The sequence below is a fragment of the Doryrhamphus excisus genome, linkage group LG13 (genome assembly GCF_037039965.1).
Source record: "Doryrhamphus excisus strain RoL-2023G ecotype Guam linkage group LG13, RoL_Dexc_Guam_v1.1, whole genome shotgun sequence".
Taxonomy (NCBI): domain Eukaryota; kingdom Metazoa; phylum Chordata; class Actinopteri; order Syngnathiformes; family Syngnathidae; genus Doryrhamphus; species Doryrhamphus excisus.
This window is the reverse complement of record NC_136369.1, coordinates 10,706,920-10,733,670: the sequence shown is the minus strand read 5'-3', so window position 1 is coordinate 10,733,670 and position 26,751 is coordinate 10,706,920. Positions and strand designations below refer to the sequence as shown.

Below are 26,751 nucleotides of genomic sequence, written 5' to 3'. Positions count from 1 at the left end.
ATTGACACAAGGAGCAATAAACCAATCAGATAACAGTCTGCATGCTGGCAGTTATGAACCAATCAGAGAACATGATGTATATACGCGTAACATCCGCCAAACTCGCTGTTTTGCTTCCGTTGACCGCATGTTTTAGCATGCCCCTTTTGTATATGTATTACAGAAATAGCCCCTGTAATTGAAACTAAGCTTAATAATCCGATGCGCCTTATGGTGCGGAAGTACGATGCTCTCGACTGAACAGCAACCAACAACCACTTAACAACATCTCAGTTGATAACAATCACATGATTCGGAAACACACGTTTGTGGTCAAGTGTTACCTGCCATTTCTTTTTCTTTTGACTTTTCGACATGATATTTCAGTCACTTGATCACATTTATTTGCATTTTGATTTTTTTGTTTTATTAAGAAAATATTTATTGAGTTGCAGGATTAGCCACAGTAGACTGCTTTGAAACCACATTTTATTTATGTATTATTTATTTAGAAATAATTCAGTTATGGTTTTATTTATTTTATTTATTTTATTTATTTTATTTATTTTATTTATTTATTTAGTTTTGACTTAACCTTTTTTCCTTTCCAATAAATATATTTGTAATTATAATATAGTGAAATATAGTGAGATTTTTGCCCAAGGTTATCATATTGTTAGACTGCCATATTTTAGAATTACTTTTCCCTTTGCACTGAAATATTTATAAGCCATCGTACATATTGCAGTAGATTTTATTTTGTGTTTATTTTGCAACAAAGAGCTGCTTGACTGCATTTCACTGCTTATAATGTTAAATGTTGTTAAAAGGTGACAAAGCTCATAACGACTTATTTGGACAAAAATATTAATTTGACATTTAAAAAATGTTCAAGTCCCAATTTACAATAATTCCTAACACATTTAGAATGCAAAATGATTGTAGTGATACTAGACACCACCACTGCAGGTACATCACTCCTGATCTATTTTGCACACTGTGCATGTACACAGTGTACATGCAATGTACACTGCACATTGCACGTTGCTGACTCTCAAAAAAGCATCCTGTACTTGATTGAATGAAATAATGGAGCCAAAAGGGCTTTCACCTGTCACTCTACGCCATCGACAACTAATGCCAAAGTCGATGACTCAGCTGTTATGTCTGGTGGACAGTGGCCTGTTGGGGCCTTACATGATAAAGCATGCAATACCATCCTGACCTGACAGCTTACTTCTTCCTGTGCCCTCACATTGTAGTCAACACACCTATACTGTATAATATATTAACATCCTGCGCTGCTCAGTGTGTTGTTTGTGTGTCAAGGTCATGATTAGGGAAGAAGTGTACACAGACATACACAAACAAGGCAGCAAGAAGCTCTCCTCTCTGTCACTTTTAATATCTACTGGTATTACAGTTGTAGCTCATAATGACTGCAGATAAATGAAAGGTTGTATTGTTCACCTGCCAGGACTGTCTATGATCAAGATGGCAAATACACAGGGTCATTTTGTTTCTGCGATTATTTTTTTTCCTCCTTTATATATCCCAAACAATAGAAGATTTCTGCAGGATAGAGCAAGTTGACACACGATGACAGATTCTTCAGTAATATTTCAATGTTATGATGGCACTTCCTGAATTTTGATAAAATTCAGCTTCCATTTGTGTTCTTTCTTAAGGGGTAATATGGCTTTAATATGGCCTCTTTTGAGATACAGCTCAAGAAACGTAAACGTGAACAGAATTGTTTTGACTCCCCTTATGAGAAATGACAGATGAGGACACTGCTTGTCTTTATTTGTATAGATGCAGTCAGACAAGTGTGCTTCTCCCCCTTAACTAGTGCAAGTCTAAAAATAAGAGAGGAAATCTGACATGCTCAGAGGCAGGTGAAGGGATGAGAACATCTTTATTTTCATAAACAATATATGAGGTGCTTTTTGCAAGTCAAATTCTCAAGCATTCAGCACCATCTTCACTTTTTTTTTTAATAGCAAAAACATGAATTTGAAATGGGAGGTTGTCAAATACAAACAGAACGACAAGATAATTGTCCGGGGAATAGTATTTACTGTAAGTTCTGGACTATAAGCCGCTACTTTTTTCCCAAACTTTCAACCCTGCGGCTTATTCAGTGATGCGGCCAATTTATGTAATTTTTCTAGCGGCCGCCAGGGGCTCTCGAGTAGAAAAGGTAAGATTAAGGCCGGTGGAATATATGCATCGAGGAAGACTGCGACTTCTTGTCTTGTGCATAAATGAAATTAGCGTGAACATACCCTCATCATGGAAAATGCAAAAAGAAAGGCATATGACGCAGCTTTCAAGCTAAAAGCAATCGAGCTGTCCGATAAAGAAGGAAACAGAGCTGCTGCACGTAAACTTGGCATAAACGAATCAATGGTGAGACGCTAGAAAACGGCAGCGGGAAGAACCGGAGCAAATGTAAAAAGACAAAAAAAGCTTTCAGAGGTAATAAAACATGTTTACATGTTTTAATGTGGGCACATGCGGCTTATATACAGGTGCGGCTTGTGTATGTACAAAATCGCTTTTCCTCTAAAAAAGACAAAAAAAGCTTTCAGAGGTAATAAAAGCCGTGTTTCTTTGTAAATATGTTTACATGTTTTAATGTGGGCACGGCACATTTTCTGTGCCGCTTATCTTCACTTGGGTCGTGGGTATGCTGGAGCCTATCCCAGCTGTCTTTGGGCAAGAGGCAGGGTACACCCTGGACTGTACATATTTTTTTCGAATATTCCCTATCCTGTTTGGATTGACAGTGTGATCTTTAGGCCAGTAATGACATCGTTTTGATGGGAAGGTGTATGATTGCATCCGACTTTAGGTGATTGTATCCTAAGAACTGGAGCAAATGTAAAAAGACGAAAAAAGCTTTCAGAGGTAATAAAAGCCGTCTTATATACGTGCGGCTTATATACTGGTGCGGCTTGTGTATGTACAAAATCGGTTTTCCTCTAAAAATTACATTTCAGTCACTTGATCACATTTATTTGCATTTTGATTTTTTGTTTTATTAAGAAAATATTTATTGAGTTGCAGAATTACCCACAGTAGACTGCTGTGAAACCGCCTTTCATTTATGTATTATTTATTTAGAAATAATTCAGTTATGGTTTTGTTATTTATTTAGTTTTGACTTAACCTTTTTTTCCTTTCCAATAGTAGTGGGTGAGGCTTATAATCAGGTACGGAAATTAGTCCGGAAATTACGGTTACTTAAACGTGGTAAAAATGACTTCTTGTCCCTGTTTGGTCTCACATGTTTCCACAGATTCAGCCATAGTCTTCTGTTAGGATTACTCCAGTCTGTGTTGCTTCTTTCTCCGTGGTAATGAAGGTCCTCAGATTCCTATAATGCATGTTATTGCTTTAAAAAAATCTCCAGGGCCAAATGCTTTTTGACTGCTGGTTGTCCAGTGACCTGTGCACGTCAAGCTTCCCTCTGTTTATTGGGTTGTCTTCTTTCCACACTAATGGCCATAGGGGGGGCTGAGTCCGAGATTCACCTGACCACTGCTCACCAAGCTGGCTCTCTGGAATCGACAAGCGGAACGGAAATCACATTAACCCAGCCCACGCAAAAAGAAAAACCCACGTAGTCTTGCACGTTCAATCTAAACAAAACAACAAGAGAGTTTTACTGTCTCTCCCCTTCATCAGATGTACGTGTCAGTCTGGCTCATCGTTGTTTACCGGTGCTCAACGAAGGCCTTCTGCCACCCACACCTCCGCAGGCTCATAATGTTTTCAAATGCTATGGGCAATGACGGCTCCTTGACCCACTCAGACACTCAATAACATTAATAGCAGAGGCCTCATTTAGAGGACCCGCTGTCGTTCGATTTCAAACAGATCACATGATTTGATGTCAGTGTCCAGACAAAGATAGAATCTAGGTCACCACATCCTGGCACATCCCATCCTGCCTAAAGGGAAAGATGAAGTAAAGCTAAATTAGGAATCATTGAAGCCATCGACTTACACTATTTTTTTTTTTTTAAGGAGTGTAAGTTTTCAGGTGAGTCTGCCGGTCTCATCTTTCATCTACTTGTGCAGTTCTGTGTCCAGAAGGCATCCAGACTCATTTATTTTCTCCCCTTTACGTTGCACCTCATCATAACCACCCCCTCTCTTCAATTCTGTGGAGAATAAATCGACCATATTTCAGCTATGATGCTGCCCTGCCCATCCCTCGCCTTTTCAGCAGGGAAGGAAGTAGTCCTGGCAGTTTGTTGTTTTTATTTAATGCGCTGCTACTCCAGTGTCATATTTTCTCTCTTTAATTGATGTCCATGCCTGTGATGCTACCCGCTGCACCCTTAAGAGGATGCCTTCTCCAAACAGACCCTTATCTTGCTTTAATAGGCCCGGCTTGCCTCTGAGACCTTCAGCTGTGTTAGGCCACTGCCGCCTTGCTGTGCCTCAGGTTTGAGCGTTTACGGTTTTGCCCATTAGTCGTCTCTCAGGCGTCACTATTCCCTGTGCTTAGTGCCGGGACGGCCTCAGCCACCCGGTCTTCGTACCACTATCTTTCACCTCCAGCTGCTTTCCCCCCAATTTCCTCAACTTAACATAGCAGTAAGGAAGAGTTGTTTTTTTTTTGTCTTGCCAATTTTCACAATTTGTACTTGATTTTCTGGCCTTAATGTTCTTTTCTCTCAGCAGTGGTTTTCGTCTTGGAAGTATTCCATGCAGGCCGTTTTTTTGCTCAGTGTCTGTGCCATGGTGGAGTCATGAATACTGACCTTAACTGAGGCCTACAGAGGTTGTTGTGGGGTCTTTTGTGACCTCTTGGTTGAGTCGTCGCTGCACTCTTGGGGTAATTTTGTTCAGCTAGCTACTTCTGGGAAGGTTCACCACTGTTCTATATGTTTTTCACAATTTGTGGATAATGGCTCTCACTGTGGTTTGCTGGAGTCTCAAAGCTTTAGACTGATAGATGTCACTTTCTTTTCTTCTTTCTTGCTATTTTGCTCCTTGACGCTATAATAATATTATTTAAATTTTTGTGCAATACAATTTTTAATGAATTACCATGTGGTCAAAGAAACCTTATGTTTTCCTTTCCACTTTCTCATGGACTCCAAATCATTGTTAAAGTGAGGTCTCTTAATTGCCCTCTTGCAATTAGAGCCCCACTGTCATTGTGGCTTAGGTAAATGAACCCCGGTTACGGTAAGGTACATAATCCATCCATCCATTTTATGTGCCACTTATCCTCATTTGGGTCGTGGGTATGCTGGAGCCTATCCCAGCTGTCTTTGGGCAAAAGGCAGGGTACACCCTGGACTGTACATATTTTTTTCAAATATCCCCTATCCTGTTTGGATTGACAGTGTGATCTTGAGGCCAGTAATGACATCGTTTTGATGGGAAGGTGTATGATTGCATCCGACTTTAGGTGACTATCAGTATCCTATCAGTATTTTCCTGTGTTTGCTTTCAAGGTCTGGTTTCACAAAGTAGGAATAAAGCTGTCCACCGTATGGTCACTTGGTGGCCATCTTTGAATCAGAGCCTCCAACATGCATTGATGGATCGACGATGTGGTTTGTTCTACCAAATTTAACAATGATATATCATTATCACAACTTTGGGGGTAAATCTATAAAATCAATGGTCCTGCCAGAGGTGTAGGATTAGTATTACTAACACGCTGAGAGAGTGTTAAAGTGACGGAGTATGGATCTCAGTTTTGGCTCGGATCAATGGCATTTGTGGACACTGAGCTCAATAACAAGCCATCCAAGAAGTGGTTAGAAGAAGAAAGAAATAGATGTGAAAAGCAAATTTGCTCGTGGAGACACTAATATCCTGTGCGCCTGGCTGAGCATGAGCCGTGTGTCTGCTGGCGGATGAAGGAGAGGGAGTAGAGGGCAGGAGAGGAATAGATTCTAGTTTTAAAAATGATACACATACAGATGTGGCTGTCATTATTGATGCTCTTCCATCATTGATATTGGCAGACAGGCAAGATGAATATAAAATACATTGATCTCATAGGGTGGCAAACATGCTTTGACTGGAACAATTTGATTTAGTTATTGAGTGTGAAAAATTCAACTCATGTTGATGCGATTTAGCAAAGTACATTACGTATATCTTTGAACGTTTTATTTTTTTAAGGGGGTGATTGATCCCTTTTCATATAAGAACAATCATTTATATCTTTGCTTCCACGGGGCCGACTGAGAGGTAGTGCTCTGTATGATGGTGGAACAGAATGGAAGGGAAAACAGGAGGCAAAGACAACATAAAACATTGAAATCGAGAACGATTAAACCATCGCAAAACCCTCATTACATAAAAAGCTCATCTTGTTTCCATTGTCTGTTATATTGGACAGTTTATTTGACCTTTGACACGCCTGATGTGAGCATGTTCTGTGGTTACCGTACCATACCATCACAGTCTAACGTATGTTACCAATTGGGCGCTTTATACTTTAGTAGAAAAAAGCACCGAAGCAATCTCTCATTTGTGTAGCTGATAATGTATTAGCATTGGAAGCACGTCAGAGGAAGTACGAGATGCACCCTTTTGCGCATGTGCAGAACTGCGGCCATTCGTAGTATAGAGGGCAAATATAATGACCTTAAAGTTGTTCCTGTGGTCAGTTTTACGTTAAACGAGGTGGTCATAAAACAGGGTACCATTGTGTACATATATATAGATGCTATTTTAAGCAAATTGTACTTATTCTTGGTCTAAATCAGGGGTCTCAAACACACGGCCCACCGGCCAAATGTGGCCTGCAGGACACTAGTTTGAGCTAAGTTTGTTAGTGCGGCCCGTGCAAGTTTGATATGGATGCTGTATGGTATCATGTACCCAGAAAAAATTATTACGTTGGATTAATGTTCATGTTAAAGGTTAAATAACTGTTGATAGTTATCCTCCCTATCCGTGTGGAAGTGGTAAGTTTTTGGCTAAAGTAAATAACTTGAAGGCTACCGTTTAGGTCGCTAGCGCTCTAGTTTGCGAGTTAGCATGTGTCTCAAGACCCTGCAGTTGCGCAATATGTTGTAAATAAAAAGAGTATAAATGTGACTATAGTCGTGTTTTGTCATGTCTACAGGGCTCTAATAATGCTTTGTTCATTTTAATCTGAAAAAAATTATTTGTCTACCCACCAACTATATGTGGTTTCTTAAGTTTTTATAAATTGCCGTTTTATTATTAGTATTATATTCATTTATTTATTACTGATTGATTGATTTTCTTTATTCTTGATTTTATTTATTTATTTATTTTGTGTAGAAAAATAAAAAGTAAGATATTTGAGAACAGTGGAATGTTTTATCAGAGCTTTTATTGTAGAAAATCGGAACCAAAGCAAAGTTTAAAAAAAAAAATGTTTTCAATAAATACTTTTTTTCTTATTTTTGGAAAACCTGATGCGGCCCAGTCTCACCCAGACCCAGCTCCAGTGGCCCCTAAGTAAATTGAGTTTGAGACCTCTGGTCTAAATTAAGTATTTTGGTAATGGTAATGGTTTTATTTCATTTGAACATGCATCAGATTACAATTGAATGCATCACATAATCAGTTCACAGTTCCACATGTCCAAAAGGAGTAGGAAGAAGCAAAGCTTATTAAATCCTACCCCTCCATCTGGTACTTTTAAAATCAGTAACTGTTACATTTGTTCACCTCCTGCTTTCCATAATACAGTTTAAGTTTTTTTTTTTTTTTTTTTTAATAATGCACCTCGTACCAAAGTACAAGCATCATTAGGCTGCTTCAAACATCAAAATAGATGAAAGAACTAATTACAACAACTAAAAGAGGATACACTCTAATTGTGAATGTATTGGCTTATAATTGTTCAGTGAGACAGGCACAAAACCTCACTCCCAGTTACTCCCAGCTAAATTTATGACATGCCAGAAAAGTGTCCAATGAGCTGCAAATTGCTGCTTGGTTCCACTTAAACCTGGTCTGAATGTGATTTGGCTAAATCAAAATCAGGCTTAATTTTCCCATTGTATACTCACCTTTAAATCAAACATTTAGATTGCTAGTCGAACTATTTTTAAGCAAAGACGACTGTGAAAACTTGACCTCACACCGACTGCAGTTGTGTTCTTTGTGGCTACAATCAAAAGTCTACATCTGAAAGACACATTTTGAGACACGCTTTTGTGCTTTTAGGATTGTGATTGCACATCCAGTCGTGCCGGTCTTTAGGTTTCAAAGTGACAATTGACAAGTAGGGCAAGTGTGCTCAAATAATGTGTGACTTCCCAGAGAACACAAGAGGGGCTAACTGTAGCAGTCCCACAACAACCATTTAACTTTCTGGTTGGAGGGAACATACAAAGGATGGTGATAGATTGAGCATAAGGTGATCGTTCCTCCACTTGTAAGTATAAAAGAGAGGGGAAAAGGTAAAAGATGGATGAGCTATTGTGAAAAGACAGTTTTGTGTGTGTGAGAAATATGGACTTTTTCTGACAGGGACAGTTTGCTTTCACCTCTATTTTGACAAGGATGGTGGAGAGAAGCATACGGCCAAGGCTGCAATTAAGCAGCCTAATGAGTTGGTGGCTCTTTTGATGATACTTTATAAATGGAGCCCCGCTTTTGCGCTTGAAAAATCTTCTTTTTCAACGATGTCAAAGAAGTTTCTGACAGAGCAGTTATCACAGCATGCCAAATTGCTCCAGTTCAAGACATAATTTGGATTTATGTTATTTTTTTCTGCGTTTTGCTGAGTGCTGCGAAACAAAAGATCCATCCCCCCACTCTAATTTGCCTTGGCAGGGTCCCTCCTAGTGGGGGGTCTGCATGGACAGAGAAAGGACTCGGAGTATTATAGGATGAGAAAGGCTAAGGAGAGTGGATGTGTGTTTATGTGTGTGAGGGGATGTGGTGGGTTTACCTTTTTTTTTTTTTTTTAAATACTGTAATTGTGTGCAAAGATTGAACGGTGTCGAGCAGCAATACTCATTTCTCTGTCTAGTCATTATCTCACCTGTATTTATGCTTCTCACAGAGAATAAAATTTGTTAAAAGAACATCGGATGTTCCCCAACTGCACTTCATGGTTGAGTTAAACTCAAAGGTACTCTATGTCACCAGTTCAAAATTAAATGTTTTCAAACAAAAATAAAAGAAAGTGACTACCAGTGGTTTAAGAAAATTGGAGTGACGTGTAATTTGGCCTGGATAAAATTACCAGCTCCTGACTGCTGTCTGCTATTCATGTAGATTTCACTGGGGATGCAACAATTCCTCGAATAATAAGAGTAAATTGAGGATTTTTTTTCTGCCTCAAGGAATCGCTTACATCACAAATGAGCCTATGGAGGCGGGTAGAATATATTATAACAGACCGTTTTCGTGGGAATCATGAAATCCAAAGAAGTACAGCCGAATAGGTGCAGATTCTGGAAGAACAAGAAAACTTTCTGTGCTGGTTATTGTGTGTAGCTGTTATAGGAGTCCACAACTTAATACAAAGGGCTGGAAAATGAGCATAATAGGTCACTTTTAACAATGCAAATTTGACCAATTATGTTATTAAATTTAAAGAGGAAGTTCAGCATCCTTTTTTGTAGTCGCTGTTGAAAAGTTAGCGTCTAAGTGACAGAAGCTTTTACATGTAGTCATGTTATGAAATCAAATGATTACTTTCATCTCTTCATTCGTTTTTCAATAAATGCCCTGTTTTTCTAATCTAGAAAACACATGAACAATAAATACCACGTTACCGATGAATTTAAATAGGCAATAAACATCACTTATGTTTTTGTTTGCATTGGATGAAAAATTTAATTTTCTCAGCTTGTATTAGCACAAAGACAATTATTCCATTTTCTGGAACAACCTAATGGTATACTGTATTTTACAACATATGTCATAGAAGTTTATGGTTTTATTTTTCTGTGTAAATAAATCTCCTCATAAATGATTCATTCTTGTTGAGAGATCATCTGACAAGGAATAATAATCTAGTACTGGCTGAGTTTATTTACATTCAAATAAATGCAAACAAGGAACGTTCAATGAAAATATGTTTGCCACACAGTCAAACATAGTTGTCATCGCCTCCCCACTCCCCAAAGACTATCAAAGCTAATTTATTGCTTTGTTTTTTGAGGAATCTGACAATTTGACATGATGTCACTCAGATTCACAACAACTGTCTGTCTTTACCATTTAATAATACTTGGGGTTCTCTATGTAAGTCTGTAAATGCCATCTTTTTCCTGTGGTGTTCTGCCATATTTAACACATGTGAATGCATCTAAGGAAGTTAGGTTATGTATTGTTTTAGCGCATGCCATAAACAAGCAGGACCTCATGTTTTTAGGTGCTAGTCAAGGTTCTTTTCAACATACACTAAACCAACACAAACCTTGTGGAATGTATGCTAATTTTTATAAGAATAGCCCACTGCCAGTGTAAGCCATGTACTATAGTGGCTATTATTTGTGGACCAGTGTGGACACTGTTACTGCTTGTACACACTTCTGCACTCACACATGTATGCTTTGACCATGGTTATTTCAAAATGTAATGGTAATGCTTTGATTTTATTTGAACATGCATCAGATTACAATTGAGTGCATCACATAAATCAGTTCACAGTTCCACATGTCCAAAAGGAGTAGGAAGAAGCAAAGCTTATTAAATCCTACCCCTCCATCTGGTACTTTTACAATCAGTAACTGTTACATTTGTTCACTTCCTGCTTTCCATAATACGGTTTAAGGTTTGTTTTTTTTAAATAATGTACCTCGTACCGAAGTACGAGGTGACCATACAATGACATTATGTGTATGTGTACCATAGTAACTGTCAATATAGTGATATATATTTATATATATATATATATATATATATATAGCACATCATGACTGGTTCAAGACTCTTCATCCTTGTATTTAGCAAACATCAACTGCTTGTATTGTTTCTTGAATTGGCTCATCGTTGTGCATTGTTTGAGTTCCTTACTCAATCCATTCCATAGTTTCATTCCACATACTGAAATGCTATGGCTTTTTAATGTAGTCCTCGCATATAAGTGTTTCAGATTTAGTTCTTCCTTGAGATCATATTTCTCCTCTCTTGTAGAGAAGTACTGGATGACATTTTTAGGTAATTGGTTGTTTTTAGCCTTATGTATTATTTTAGCTGTTTGAAGAGTAACTATATCAGCAAGTTTAAGTATTTGTGATTTTAGAAATAAGGAGTTAGTATGTTCTCTGTAGGTGGTATTATGAATTATCCTTACTGACTTTTTTTGCAGTACATTTAGCTTTTGTAGTTATTACCCCATATTTCCACACAATAAGTAAGATATGGTAGAACCAGAGAGCAATAAAGTGAATAACGTGGTGCTATAATAAAAATAAGCTTTTAAAGACAATGTCTTTAACTGTTAACAAAGCCATATTCACACCTGCCAATTGAGGTTTAGTGCACGTTACATTTGCAGGGGGGAACTTTAGTGCAAATAAACATAGGTATTTTTTCTCGCTGTTATTTTAGATAGCTTTGGAAAAGTGGCTATTTATAAAACCTAATTAAGTGCAGTCTACTGAATTTGTTGGAAACTCAGAATTAATTGAGTGGAATATTGTGACGAAAATGTATTTCATTTGTACATCTGTGCAACAGCCATAGTAACACAGTTATTAATTCTGTGGTAGAAAGCTTGGAGGAACATTTCCTCAGAACACTCCAATAGCTCTTTACCAGCTCTCTAGGAAAATAAAATCTATAAGGGGTACTCAACTAATGTAATTTTTTTCTTCCTTCCAACTTAATTACTGATATTTCTGTGTAATAGGTGCCTGATTTAACTACGATAATTAGGTGGGATATTGAAGTGAGCCTCCAGGGGGCTTGGCTCTGGTGGATCATAAGGGGGGGGGGGGGGGCACGATCTTTTCAAATTATTCTGGGGGGCAAGTGCTCCCAAGCAGCTTATGCAGCTAAGGCATGGTAATTAAATTATAATTTAACCTGCTGAGGGTGGAGTGGCAGGACTGGACCAGACTGGGGTGGAATGGCACAGGCAGGATTTACACTTAATACAATAATAGAGCCACAACACTGCAGTAAATGCAGCTGAAACCGGTAAAAAGGGACTTTTCAGTGTTGTGTTGTAATGTTTAGGCTAAATTCTCGGATTTCCGATGGAGTCATTTTGATAAAAGTCTTTAATATAAAGGCATCTTAAGATTTTTATGCAATGCTTTTTCTTTTGTTTGTGTACTTCTTGTTCTGCAAATTAATTCTCTGTTGATTAAAGTATAACCACAGGTAACATTAATGTATGTGATATTAAAAAGCCACAAAATGTAATTATAGCTAATTTTCTGATTATTATATTATTATATCACATTTTATATCTCATTTTCAGTACATATGACACCCAACACTTAAAACACTAATGAGAGGAAACAATTTCAAATCAGATTTTTAATACCTACAGCACACATCACCAAATGGCGGCCATCGGTATGAATGCGGACACAGTGATGACCCTTTATGCTTTATGACCAATTAAAGGTAATGGAAAATATAATATCATATAACCATGTTAGCGGACCGATTGTAGCGGCAGTTTGTGGGCGTCATGAGGCAATTAAATTGTTTGTTTGAATGACAACAATTTCTTCTTGTTGATGGAGTAAAGGAAACATTTAAAAGTTAATGGACGCACCAATGTTCATTCCAGTGTTTATTCACTCATATTCAGAAATGTGACGCAACAATCTGACCAAACAGACATCATTCAAGGAGAAATATCCACCAAAGTTTGATGTGAGAGCGCGGGAAATAACCTCGCTTAGAGGTATGTATGAAAAATCTACGAGAGTCATAGAACTTTTCTTTGCAGCACAGCAACGTGCAAATGACTGTTCGCTAAGGACTGCATGACTGTTGGTGCAAACAAAACATCTTTCACTCACGGGAGTGTTGTGAAGGACTGCTTCTGGAGAACTTACTCAAAGGCAAAAAAAAAAAAAAAAAGGAATTGTGAGGCATATTTCAATGTCGGCTACAACAATAAAGAAAATGTGAGACGCTGTTGCGGCTTTTCTGTTTTCTGACAGTCATTAGACAAATATATCATGTTCATTCATTGTTTGTACAGTCAAACTGTATTATTTATGTGAAATTTGTCAGTTTTCTTTCAAATGTTTTGTAGTTTCATTTCATTATTCTGTTCCACACAACTTAAGGCAAAATAAGATTCAGACTTTTGCTGTGAAAAAACTCAATTCAACTTACTCAATTTTAATTTACGAGTGTTTCTAACATTTTGTTTTTCTACTTGGCTAAGTGTGAAAGTCAAAATATTGTCAATGTCTCTCACAATTGACACCAGTCGCCAATATTTATTAAATAGAAATGTGGAATCAACCACGTTTCCTTTCCTATTCTATTCATATTGCTTATAGGGTTGTAATGAGCTTGCCAAGCTTTTTAGGATACTGCGTGGTTCTCTTCTAACCACTGCAGGCCATCTCAACAGCTGAAGAGTCCAGTGGGCCGGCGTCAGTTGGTGCCAATGCAATTTTCTGTGGCGCTTTGTCAATAAGTTGCCTAGTGGCATGCAGTGGCTCAAAATGCCTCCCAACTGGCTCGTGGTGGCCCGTAACAGCGGCAAAAAGTTTGTTTGGCGGCAAGAAAATCAGAATCAGAAAAGTGTTTATTGCCAGGTATGATCAAACACATACTAGGAATTTGTTTTAGTAGTGAAGTAGGTGCAGACACATCTATTAAAAAAGAATGAAAAATATAAATATATGTACACAGTCTGTATTTTGTTTGTTATTCCGGAAGTGCCAAACTGGCCGTTAATGTAAAATTTCAAAATGTTTAAAATCTTCGTCGAGCCACTTGCATCAAGCAATCGGCGCCAAGTGTCCACCAAGTGGAACCAAATGTCGCAAACAATCCGCCAATTGGAATCCACTGGAATGTAGTGGCGCCGGCGCCAGTTGGTGCCAGCCCAGTGGACTATGCTGCTTCAGCTGTTGAGATGGCCCACAGTGGTTAGAAGAAGCGGTTAGAACCACGCAGCATCCTATAGAGTTTGGCAAGCTCATTACAACCCTCGCCTCCACCTACCTTACATCGCTGCCCTGGTCAACACACAGACACGCCCAGTTATTGGCACCTATTGGAGAGAAAGCAGAGAGGTAAAAATGAGTGGAACGCAAATTACAGGTGTGGTAAAATATGGTTTCAAAGCTCGGCCAGCGCTGTAATAAACGGGATGAAGGAACTCAAGAATTACACGACTCCACCATCCCACTTTCTCAGGCAAAAAAAACCCTTTTCCACTTATTAAAGCACTTCCGCTTGGCATATTTTTTTCTGCACAAATGTTGTTGATCTTTTGCCACACCGCTTCTGCTCTAATGTAACATATTTCCAATATTTAAGAGTTTTAATATGACGCTATGCACTACTTGAATTATTAATGGGCAAAGGGAGGCCATTTTGTTTGGTCCCCTTCTGACTCATTTGGATGGAGATGGAAGGATTTGCCTCTACTGCTGATCTGCATCTATTTTCTTTGCCTTTCATCCATTTTCTATGTTGCCTTTTTTATCACCAGCCTGCCGTTGCATGTCACCCAGCCTCATGTTTAAAGTCATATGGTTTTTTTTTTCTTCCTTGCAGCATATCCCTGCTGGGCAGTGCAAGATGGGGGAAGTTAGGGAATAGATTGAAAATGTGCATCCGGCAGTTAGAGGACAAGACAACAACAATGTGGACTGGGGAAAGGACATTGTCCATCATCGACATTGTGACTTAAATAGTTTGTGACATCAACAAAAATAGTCAGAACAACATGAAAAAGAAACATCCTTGCCGTTCAATGACAGCCATGTACTGTATATCACCTTTTTTCTTAAGAATAATAAAAAACAGTTATGTGTTTTATAGGGCTCCAGCTATTGAATATTTTAGTAATCGAGTATATTACTGAAATTTTTGTCGATTAATACAGATAAAATTTTTTTTTGCTTGTTTAAAGAGGAATAATAAATTCACAAGAAAAAATAAAACATTTGACTATGTAATGAATGAATGACGACTGACGACAATGAATGGATCAATTTGTTGAATGATTGAGATAATGGAGTGTTTTATTTCTTAAATGGACATTAATTTTAGGGCTATATATACTATAATGCAATCTGACTGCACACAGAAGAAAGAGTTGTTGAGGGAATCTAACTGGTGTGAATGAAGCAGGCAAACAAAGATGAGGTTGAAATAAAATGCTATATTAGAAATGTTTAGGTAAAGGAGGATGTGGAACAAAATATTAAATTAAACAGCCAGTAAAAAAAAGATTTAACTAACACAAAACTACAGCTTTTACTTACGATGTTGAGTATAACGCGTTTTTTGGAAAAATGAAACAAAACAATAGTTTGATGGAGGTTGAGAGTAGGGCTCGGACAACGTGTCGACGTCATCGATGATGAATTGCACGTCGATGCATCGTCACTCAGAATCAAAAAATGGCCGCCATAAAAAAGTAGCATGGGAGAAGAAAACATCTCAAATTAGGATGGCAAAAGTATGTGAGTACTTTACACTTAAAGATAACGATTCGGTGGTCTGTGACCTGTGCAAAATGGAGATAAACATAGACATAAAAGCACTATTGCGATGCACCAGCACCCGGAAGCTGCTTGTGTAGAGGAGAAGACACCATACGTTTTTTCCTTGTTTGCAATGATTAACCCCGCCATTCGTCCAAATCGCACCACATAACTTGTGCTCCACCAGACGCACACACACACGGAGTGAGAGTGGTGGTTGAAAGAGGGACAGATAATGTGGTCTTGCAGGAACACACACACAGCTGCTGTTATTTTTTATTTATTTTATTTTGTATTTTGATTTCAGATTGTGTTTTTTGCGAAATAGTTTTATTTATTGAAAGAACGTTTGATTTTTTTTTAATGATAGAAGTCCATTGTGAACTTTATTGTTGTATTGTTCAATACAATTCATTTTTTAACATATAAAATTGAAAGTATATTGGAAAAAAATTGTGTTTTATTCATGGAGATAAATTAGCATGAATTGCTATCATGTCAAATTATGGGGAGATAATCGAAATCAAATCAAATCAGATTTTAAAATGAATCATTAGATTAATCGATGCATCAAAAAACTATTTTCTAGATTCAGCAATTACAAAAATTAGAGCTCCCTGAGTCTTGTTGGTAAAGTATCATTCATTTGTTCAATTCCGGGCTTAGCAACCATTAAAGACACAACAAACATCGACACTTAAAAAAAAAACATCACCAAAATGTACCCGGAGAAAACCCATGCATGCACGGGGAGAACATGCAAACTCCATACAGAGATGGCCGAGAGTGGAATCGAACTTGGGTCTCCTTGCTGTGTGGCCTGGGCGCTAACCCACTCGATCGCGGTGCAGCAAGTTAATATTTACCTTCTGAATATTTTGTCCCCTGATCAATCTCCTCTTACTGCATCTCCTCTCCTCCCGCCTTCCCACTTGCCCTCTCTTACTCTCATTGCACCATCTATCTGATTGGTATTAACAGGATTATCACTGCTGCTGCCATTATTAGAACTAATGCAGGAGGATTAAACTTCATCGTGCAGGGCCTTGCTTCTAGGCAATATATCTAATGTGTCCTGATCACATGATGGTACACCCTGGACTGGTCGCCAGCCAATCACAGGGCACATATAGACAAACAACCATTCACACTCACATTCATACCTATGGACAATTTGGAGTCTCCAATTAACCTAGCATGTTTTTGGAATGTGGGAGGAAACCACAAACACAGAGATGGCCAAGGGTGGAATTGAACCCTGGTCTCCTAGCTGTGAGGTCTGTGCGCTAACCACTCGTCCACCGTGCCGTCGGGAACAGATACTTACAAAATAAGATAATCACTGTTCGAGGTCATTTGTGCCCCCGCCTCAACATGATCATGTCTTTTATTCGTCATTTCTCAGAATTAACAGTGTCACAATACACCGGATTATTAACCATGCTATTGACGAAATTAGCATAAAGAGCAACATGATCAAAATTGACCATGGTCACAGTTCATTTGGACTGTTTGAATGACTTCATTGAAGTTGAGTCGTCTATAATTCTATTGATTGAAGTCTGGTGCCACTGCTTTATCTTCAGCATTTACTACATTTAAATTATCTGTCTACTCTCGTGTCTACGCTCCTCTGCTTCCCCCCCCGGAGCCTATCGATTATCTTCACCGCTGATGTTCAGGCTTTCATCTGACTTGCTGCATATCTATCTTTGGCTTTGTGACCTGGGCCAACCCCCCCCTCCCCCCCGCCCCCGGAGCACCTTGCCCTTTGTTGTTCTCAGAACTTTGATGGCAGCATCCGTATCTATGTCGCAGTGCTGACACTGTCCATCCTGCATCAATAAACATTTGGAGGGGGCATGTTTTTTTGAAGCTGAATAATTTATAGTGCCTGATTAGAAATACTATCCTGAGTGGAGGATCTTGTTGCCTGTATGTTTGTCTTGGATCTTCACAATAAAACATGGACTGATCTGATTAGAAGGTCCAGTGGTGTTTTGAGTCCGAGGGTGTGTGGCCTTGTTTGTGTGTTTTCTCATTTTTGTTTGTTAGTTACTGGATTTCTCCAAATAAATAAGAATTAAAAGGCTGCAGGCTTCACAGCGGCCAAGTGGTTAGCACACAGGCCTTACATCTAGGAGACCCGCGTTCAATTCCACTCTCGACCATCTCTGTGTGGAGTTTGCATGTTCTCCCCGTGCATGCGTGGGTTTTCTCCGGGTACTCCGGTTTCGTCCCACATTCCAAAAACATGCTAGGTTAATTGGCGACTCCAAATTGTCCATAGGTATGAATGTGAGTGTGAATGGTTGTTTGTCTATATGTGCCCTGTGATTGGCTGGCGACCAGTCCAGGGTGTACCCCGCCTCTTGCCCGAAGACAGCTGGGATAGGCTCCAGCACCTCCCGCGACCCTCGTGAGGATAAGCGGTGGAAAATGAATGAATGAATGAAAAGTTGCAAAACATGGGCTGTGGAAAAAATAAACATATGTTAATATAGATCTGATATTTCTTCCACAGTGGATATACTGTATATTTATTACAGAAGGTTCGACTCTACCCAAAACACACACTAACCAAATACATTTTTCCCATAAGAAATCATGTAAATCCATTCCAGAAAGCCAAAAATGTTAACACAAACCAGATTTGTTTTATGTATGTAGAACTATAAAAACGTGTTTTATGTTAACGTTTTCCAGAGTCAACTACAGGGCAACATAGCTGACTTCCTGTTCTGGTTGACATTTTAAAACAAGCTAAGGATTTTGGCTAGAGATCCAATTAATATTTAGAAAGTTTTCTGTGTGGGTTATTGTGTGTAGCTGTTCGATAGGAGTCCCCGGCACCCTTTAATATTGCGTTTATATGCATATAAGATGTAGACCTTGAGTTCATTTCATTAGAAGACGGAATAATAAGATCTTACCTAGTTCAGATACTAAACTAAAGTAATGCACATATATTCTTTTATTTTGTTCGTTCTGAGTTCAGCCAGGTGCAATCAGCATCCTACATTTTGACTAAAGCAGGAAGTGAACAAATGTAACAGTTACTGATTATAAAAGCACCAGATGGAGGGATAGGATTTAATAAGCTTTGCTTCTTCCTACTCCTTTTCGACACGTGGAACTGTGAAGTGATGCACTCAGTTGTAATCTGATGCATGTTCAAATGAAATAAAACCATTACCATTAAACAAAATCATAAAATCAACCAAATCGATTCTGTTTTTGTAAAAAAATCAAATAAAATATTCCCCTCTGTAACATGTTTCACAAACGAAGACACGCATGGCAGGACAGCAGGGCTTCAAGTACAAAGCCATCCCATCTTTTATCTCGTCTTTCCACGGTTGGATCACATGACACTAGAAACACGCCGCTCTTTGTCTGCATATCGTTGCACAAATTTGGTAGCAATCACTTCCAATTTGTGAAAATAAATATTTCACTACCAGCTGTAAAGCTGAACCAATCATTTGAGCCACAAAATGATTTGCTGTGTGCACAGCCAATCAGCACACTGTAGAAAGTGAACACTTATATACACTACAGAGACATCAAGTTCAGAAATCCTAAAAAACAGTCCGTTTCTCACAATTCATGCAGCTGATGTGCAGTGAGAGTCTGGCAGGCCCTCTTGTCCTGCACTGGGGTGCGCTTCTCTTTGTGCAGTAGAGGGCCTGCAGGGTGAGCATCGTGGACTTCTAATCATACAGTAGCTGTGGGTACGTGTGTTTGGGAGAGGAATGGGCCCTATGTTCATTAGCACAGTCAAAACGCCCGCAGGCATAGACAGTGAAGGCGAACAGGGAGGGAGGGGCCAGCTTGTATGGAAATGGGCCAGTATGCTGTAACTGTTCATCTGGTGTCGGCCTTTGATGTGAGCTGTTCAACACTGCAGCCGGCCTTGTTCTTGATAATTGCCTAAATGATCTCCATGGAGCGCTGTGAGTTGTGCTACAACTGAACTAATCCAGGGGCAACCCGCTGATTTGACTGGGAGTTCTGCGCTACGTCAATCTAAGCACCCCAACCCGTTCCACTCCCAAAAATCACCCCATCTTCCTTTCTGTTTCGGCTGTTTATTAGGCTAACTCAGCAGGAGGTGTCATGGCAGTGATGCGAGTACTGGACCCCGAGGGGGGTGAGAGGTGGTTTTGTTTGTTGCAGGGAGAAGAGCTTCTATTCTCCCCGAGCTTAGCCACACGCTTAACTCCTTGACATCATACACTATGCTTGCCCCCATTGAAATGTAAATGAGCTTCGTTTGCAAATAAGGCAGCAATAATTAGCCAGTAGCACCAAGCAACAATGATACAAGTGTTTTATGAAAGCTGGGATGTTTGATGTTGGTCATATGGCTTGGTGCAGCAGACAAGGCCCATTTACCTGGAACTGTAGCAGAAGAGACACAGGTGGAACATCCTCTTGAAGCCTCATCAGAGTTTTAGGAAGCGGGTGGGGCCCCGGGCCAAGAGGACACCCCAGATTGGAGACCTATGTGCAGTGTGGTACGTTCAGAGCAGAGAGTGATATGGCCTGAGACCTGAGCTTTACAGGTCCAAAAGGTAGAGCAATATGGCAATACACTGAATTTATAGTAAACACAAAAATAGTACTTTTGTTAATAATAAAAAGGCCAATCAAAATAAGGAATATTTGTCTCCAGAAAGGGCGGCACGGCGGTCTCGTGTTTGGCGCGCAGACCTCACAGCTAGGAGACCAGGGTTCAATTACACCCTCGGCCATCTCTGTGTGGAGTTTGCATGTTCTCCCCGTGCATGCGTGGGTTTTCTCCAGGTACTCCGGTTTCCTCCCACATTCCAAAAACATGCTAGGTTAATTGGCGACTCCAAATTGTCCATAGGTATGAATGTGAGTGTGAATGGTTGTTTGTTTATATGTGCCCTATGATTGGCTGGCAACCAGTCCAGGGTGTATCCCACCTCACGCCCGAAGACAGCTGGGATAGGCTCCAGCAACCCATGCGACCCTCATGAGGGAAAGCGGTAGAAAATGAATGAATGTCTCCAGAAAAATTGATTACCATGTCCAATTTACATGCAAAGCCAATGCATCACAGAAACGGGTGTCATTTAAGTATTCCAGTGCCAGGTGCAATGGAGAGCCCCCACCCTTCTACTGTCCCAGGACGGGCCCAGTAGCTGGGTATCAGGTAGACTAAGGTCCCATATAAAAGCGGCCCCTATGAATTATAAATCATAGGCCACCGGAGCCACAGCCTGTGGGATACAGGGGGGGTAAGAGAGACCATATTCCCGGAACAAAGGACTGCCATGGGAGGGGGTGAGGCTGTGAGTTGATAAAGGAGGGTGTCATACAGTAAAAGTTTTTTTTTTTTTTTTTTTTAAAAGACGATTTACTAGAGGGCTATCCTTTCATACAAAAATATAGCTTATTTACTTCTCAGTGTTGAGAGGCAGAATTGAATTTAATGTCACCACAGACAAATCATGTGTAGTAAACATGCATTTATTGAGGAAGTAAGATGTAAAGTGAGTTAGATTTTAAACAATATCAAGTGTTTCCTGTGTAATGACCTGCCCACACAAGTCTCAAACATTTATATTACACATGAATGTTTTATTCATTATTATCTCAACTGCTGACTATTCAATATCTAACTCGATATTGAGCCCGGAAAGAACAAGAGCTGGTAATGTCTTGTTAAATAATTTTACAGTAATGATTTACTGGATGATGCACCTTTAAACATTAAAGGTACATTTTTAAGATATGTGCTAGATTTGCAAAACTTGTAAAATCATCCTGTTGTATTAGCATTTAATTTTTTTTAGGTATTTCTGTTATTATTTTGTTTTGTTTTTTTACTGTTTGCTGACCTTTAAGCTCATATTCATGTGGTCCTCCCATTGGTCAGTCGGTTGCTGGCCCATCTTAGTCAGAGGTGATTGAATACAAATATTTTTTCTAGTATTTCGGGAGGGGGCATGTTGATGAAAGGTTGATTGATACGCTGTCAAGCACTCTGTGATGGATTAAATTGTGTGTGCAGACGTTGCGGGCCGAGCCAGTCATGGCTGTTGCTGCCTTGTCCGCCAGCTACCGCTGCGGCAGCTTTGCGAAAATTTGATTTTCGCAGCTCAGAAACACATGGCAGACCCTTTCTCTCCGCTGCCTGACTTCCATTTAGTTTGAGAGTGCACAAGTGATTCTTTATTGGATGAAATCTGCGCCGGATTGGATAAAGTGTTAGAGCGCTGAGCCATCTATCACTATCACTGCCCCAGCTCCAGTTTCATTTTAAAAGAAAAGAATGGAAGCACAAAAAAACAGAAGAAGAAGAAAAACAGGCAGCTATTGGATGTTGGATATTTGAAAATTAACTGTGGCAAGGGGGAAAAATGATCTATCCTCCAACCACTAAGCCTGTTTCCTCTGCTGGAGGATACCAAGTCTTCATGACTCACTAGCGTCCCCTTTTCACTTCTCTCAAGATGTCTGCTCGACACTCTAACCCCCCCACCTGTTCACCCACTGCTACACAAAACAACAATGTTATAGTATTAAACACTTATTGGGAATTATGTTGTATGTTCTTCTGCTAGGTGGCAGCAACAGCACATTAACACCTTTTATTTTAGGCACAGTAAACCCAACTAGTGTGTTGCCAAATCCCTTACATTTATACAAATTTATTTGCTAAATATGCTTGAATCATAATTTTCTTGCTTAGAATTAAGATCTTGATTCTTAATATGTGTTTGTTGTGTTATTTACACATAATCACACATGCACACAAAGTTCAAGGCCCTATACTCACATTTTAAATCAGGGGTCTCAAACTCAATTTACCTGGGGGCCACTGGAGCTAGGGTCTGGGCGAGGCTGGGCCGCATCAGGTTTTCCAAAAAAAAAAATGAACGCATTTATTAAAAACAGAAAAATGAAAAAACTCCAATTTTCTACAAGAAAAGCTCTGATAAAACATTCCACTGTTCTCGAATATCTTACTTTTTTTTTTCTACACAAAACAAGATTAAAAATAAATAAACAAATCAAGAATAAAGAAAATCAATCAATCAGTAATAAATAAATAAATATAATAACAACTTAAGAAACCACATATAGTTGGTGGGTAGACAAATTATTTTTTTCAGATTAAAATTAACAAAGCATTATTAGAGCCCTGTAGACATGACAAAACACGACTATAGTCACATTTATACTCTTTTTATTTACAACATATTGCGCAACTGCAGGGTCTTGAGACACATGCTAACTCGCAAACTAGAGAGCTAGCGACCTAAACGGTAGCCTTCAAGTTATTTCCTTTAAACTTAAATAGCCAAAAACTTACCACTTCCACACGGATAGGGAGGATAACTATTAACAGTTATTTAACCTTTAACATGAACATTAATCAAATTTATCAAGTAATAATTTTTTCCGGGTACATGATACCATACAGCATCCATATCAAACTTTCATATCAAGACGGGGGCCTCAAACTAGTGTCCTGCGGGCCACATTTGGCCTGCGGGCTGCGTGTTTGAGGTCCCTGTTTTAAATAAATAGTTTTATTGTAATTATTATCAGCTGTGCCATTTTCTTGTTCTGCTCTATGGTCTTCATGATGTTCTTCATGGGAGGTCTCAGAAGGACAGTTGCCGGGGGACTTTCTTGATAGAAAAGAGAGAAGCAGGAGAGTACATTTATGCAGGTAATAAAGACAGATACAAAGAAAAGTCAATTAATGAATGTGATTTGACCCATTGGATCTCCATATCCCCGGCTGATGAATGATAGGCAGCAAGGCTCGCCCGTGGGCATCGGCCATCAGGGAGAATCAGAGCAGATTCGACTCACTCTGGCTGTGCAGGCTCACTGGGGGTGGACAGAGCAAGGAGGAAGTTTTGTTGTGTGTATCTCTACCTATGTTTTAGTTTGAGTGCTGCATTTAGTGCAGCTTCAGTTTTCACTGGTCTTTTTTGCCTCAAACTGAGTTCATTCATTTGTTCATTTTTACCGCTTTTTCCTCACGAGGGTCGCGGGGGTGCTGGAGCCTATCCCAGCTGTCTTGGGGCGAGAGGCGGGGTACACCCTGGACTGGTCGCCAGCCAATCACAGGGCACATATAGACAAACAACCATTCACACTCACATTCATATCTATGGACAATTTGGAGTCACCAATTAATCTAGCATGTTTTTGGAGAAAACCCACGCATGCACGGTGAGAACATGCAAACTCCACACAAAAATGGCCGAGGGTGGAATTGAACCCAACCCTGGTCTCCTAGCTGTGAGGTCTGCGTGCTAACCACTCGACTGCCATGCCGCCCCAAACTGAGTTGGGCGGTTGAAAAAAGAAGTCTTCCATCACAAAAAAGTTAACCCCAATAAGTTTCCCCGTAGATATCCCACCCTGTCAAGAGTCCGTCAAGAGTCTACTCATCTGACTGGTGTTGCTGCTCACTCATGGACCTTCCCACCTTGCTCTGAACCTGTGAATTAGTCAGGCTTGTTTGTTTGCTCACATCTGACCATTACTCTTCCATTCATTTTTAAACACCATCCCTTATGCCCCGCTATCCATCCATTAGTGGCTTACTGTAGGAGCCAAATGGCCATGAATTTACCTTGCGGCGATGCAGACGAGCCCATTGGAAGGAAGCAAGAGTAGATAAAAGATCCTGGCCAGCAAAATGCAGTAAAAAATTCGCGACTCTTATGTATTTCATTTTGCCCTACATAATTCATTTGGAGATGCATCTTAGATGATGTAAATCTGTTCAGAGGTCCCTCCTATTCCAAGCCTTTACCCTCAAATGTCTCTGTGGTTGGAGTGTCCTTAGGCGCTTTCGACCTGGCAAGCCCCCCCCCCCACCACCACCACCACCACCACAGCCTTAATAAATCATCACGAAGCAGAGCTGCACTTATCAAGCTGGTCAGAGACCTCTAACGAGCACGGGGATCGTGACTCTGCACTGGCCCAGAAATATTTTATTAAGAGCGCATTTAAACACACACTGCTTATGATGTATGACCACATTGTGAGCCCTGTGGATCATATCTGCATCACAAATAAAGTAAGGCCGAGACCGCAAACTTCCAAACACGATGGGAGTGCTGCTAAGCTTCAGCAGCTAACTCACCTTCTCTCAGGAATGTTCTTGTGGCCAAAGATGAACACCCTCCATGGAGAGCTTAGATTATTTCTGGGGTCTTTATAGCTCCTGTGGGGCCTTGTGACCTGCGACCTCACACTGCGATTATGACGGCCCTTCAGAGGAGAGAACATGGTCACAACCAGAATTGGTTCATCTCCTTGACTAATGGTGCTCTGCTTCTTTATGGCCGCGTTGCACTTTTCTGTGGAAATGGATCAGACAGAAGAACAAAAAGTGGTGTTCTCATTTGGCCATTTTTAAAATAAAGAAGAGGTCCACAGTTTTTCATTCTTCTTTCCGAATTAAGTATTAAGTAGATTTCCCATCTCCACATGTTCAGTTCACAGGTTGAATAGACATGATGTAGCTTTTAAGTGAGCTACATATAAACATCTTGCAAGCTCATGTAAAGGAGAAAGCTCTTGTTTGAACATCACTGAGCAATTTTGTTCTATCTGACAGCTTTGTCAAACAAAGTATGTGTGGGTTGATTGACAGCATTTACTTCAGTATTGTGATAAGCCGCTGATACTGAAGTTTTCCAAAAAAAAAAGCTTTTGCTTTTTAATGTATTTTGTCTTATAACATTTCTGAGGCATACACGGGTACAGTGAAGACGATAAGGAGGTACCACAGGTTGAAGGCCTCTTTGGTACACACTGAATGTCATTAAAAAGCATCGCTTTTCAGTCGTGAATCCACCATTCAGAAATATATGACCTCGGTATATGTGCAGTACAAGATGAATGCATCACTTGCTTTGCTAAATAATTTGGAAATTCACTTAAACCACCAAACACAACTTATTAGGAGCAAGGACTCACTGACAAGAAAGTATTTTCTTAAGCTAAGTTTATTTATAGAGCACAATTCAAATTCAAGGAAATTCAAAGTGTATTACAGAGAAAAATGGTAAAATCACTTCATACAATCATTCCATAAAAGCATAAAATTATTGCATAACATTCAAAACATTATTCAGAAAAATTAAAAAAAGCAACCCACATGTTCTCCATGTGCATGCGTGGTACTCCGGTTTCCTCCCACATTCCAAAAACATGCTAGGTTAATTGGTGACTCCAAATTGTCCATAGGTATGAATGTGAGTGTGAATGGTTGTTTGTCTATATGTGCCCTGTGCTTGGCTGGTGACCAGTCCAGGGTGTACCCTGCCTCTCGCCTGAAGACAGCTGGGATAGGCTCCAGCACCCCCCTACGACCCTTGTGAGGAATGAATGAATGAAAAAAAGCAATCCTAGTGAGGATAAGCAGCATAGAAAATGGATGGATGGATGAAGAGTGCAGATATAATACTTTTAGTTGTCATATGCCCAGTTGAATATTTGGTTTTCAGTCTGGATTTGAATATTGCAAACGTTGAGGATTTGGCACACATCTTCTGGAAGGCTTTTCCAGATTTTGGCTGCATAGAACTGAAACGCAGCCTCGCCGAGTTTAGTCCTGACTCCAGACACCTGGAGGAGACCACTCCCTAACATGTCAGAGATATACTTTGGCGGAAGACTTGTACACAAGCAGAGCTCTTTTAAAGTCTATTCTCTGAGCGACAGGAAGCCGGTGCAGGGACCTGAGTACTGGACGGATATGCTCATATTTCTTGGTTCTAGTCAGGACTCGAGCAACAGCATTGTGGATGTACTGCAGCTGTATTACAGCTTTAGACAGTGCGGTGAGAAGGCTGTTAGAGTCGTCTAGCCTGCTGGAGACAAAGGCACGGATTAGTCTCTCTGGTTTAGACACTACTCCCTTCATTTTGGCAATGTTTTAGTTAGTAAAAGCTGATGCTGATTTAATGTGACTGTTAAAGTTCAGATCTGAGTCCATGATTACTCCTTTGTCTCTAAACTGATGACTGGGTTATAGAGAAGGCAACTCAAGGTGGCTAATAACACTTTGTCTTTGTTTATGTGGGCCAAAGACAATGATTTCAGTTTTGTGAGAGTTTAGCTGCAAGAAAGAATTACT

General features: G+C 39.7%; 1 protein-coding gene across 5 annotated transcripts in view; it reads left to right on the top strand.

Moving 5' to 3' along the window:
* The window catches only part of zfhx3b (zinc finger homeobox 3b), a 331,153-nt gene that overhangs the window by 65,907 nt on the left and 238,495 nt on the right, over nt 1–26,751 (top strand). The gene's annotated exons all lie outside the window — the stretch shown is intronic.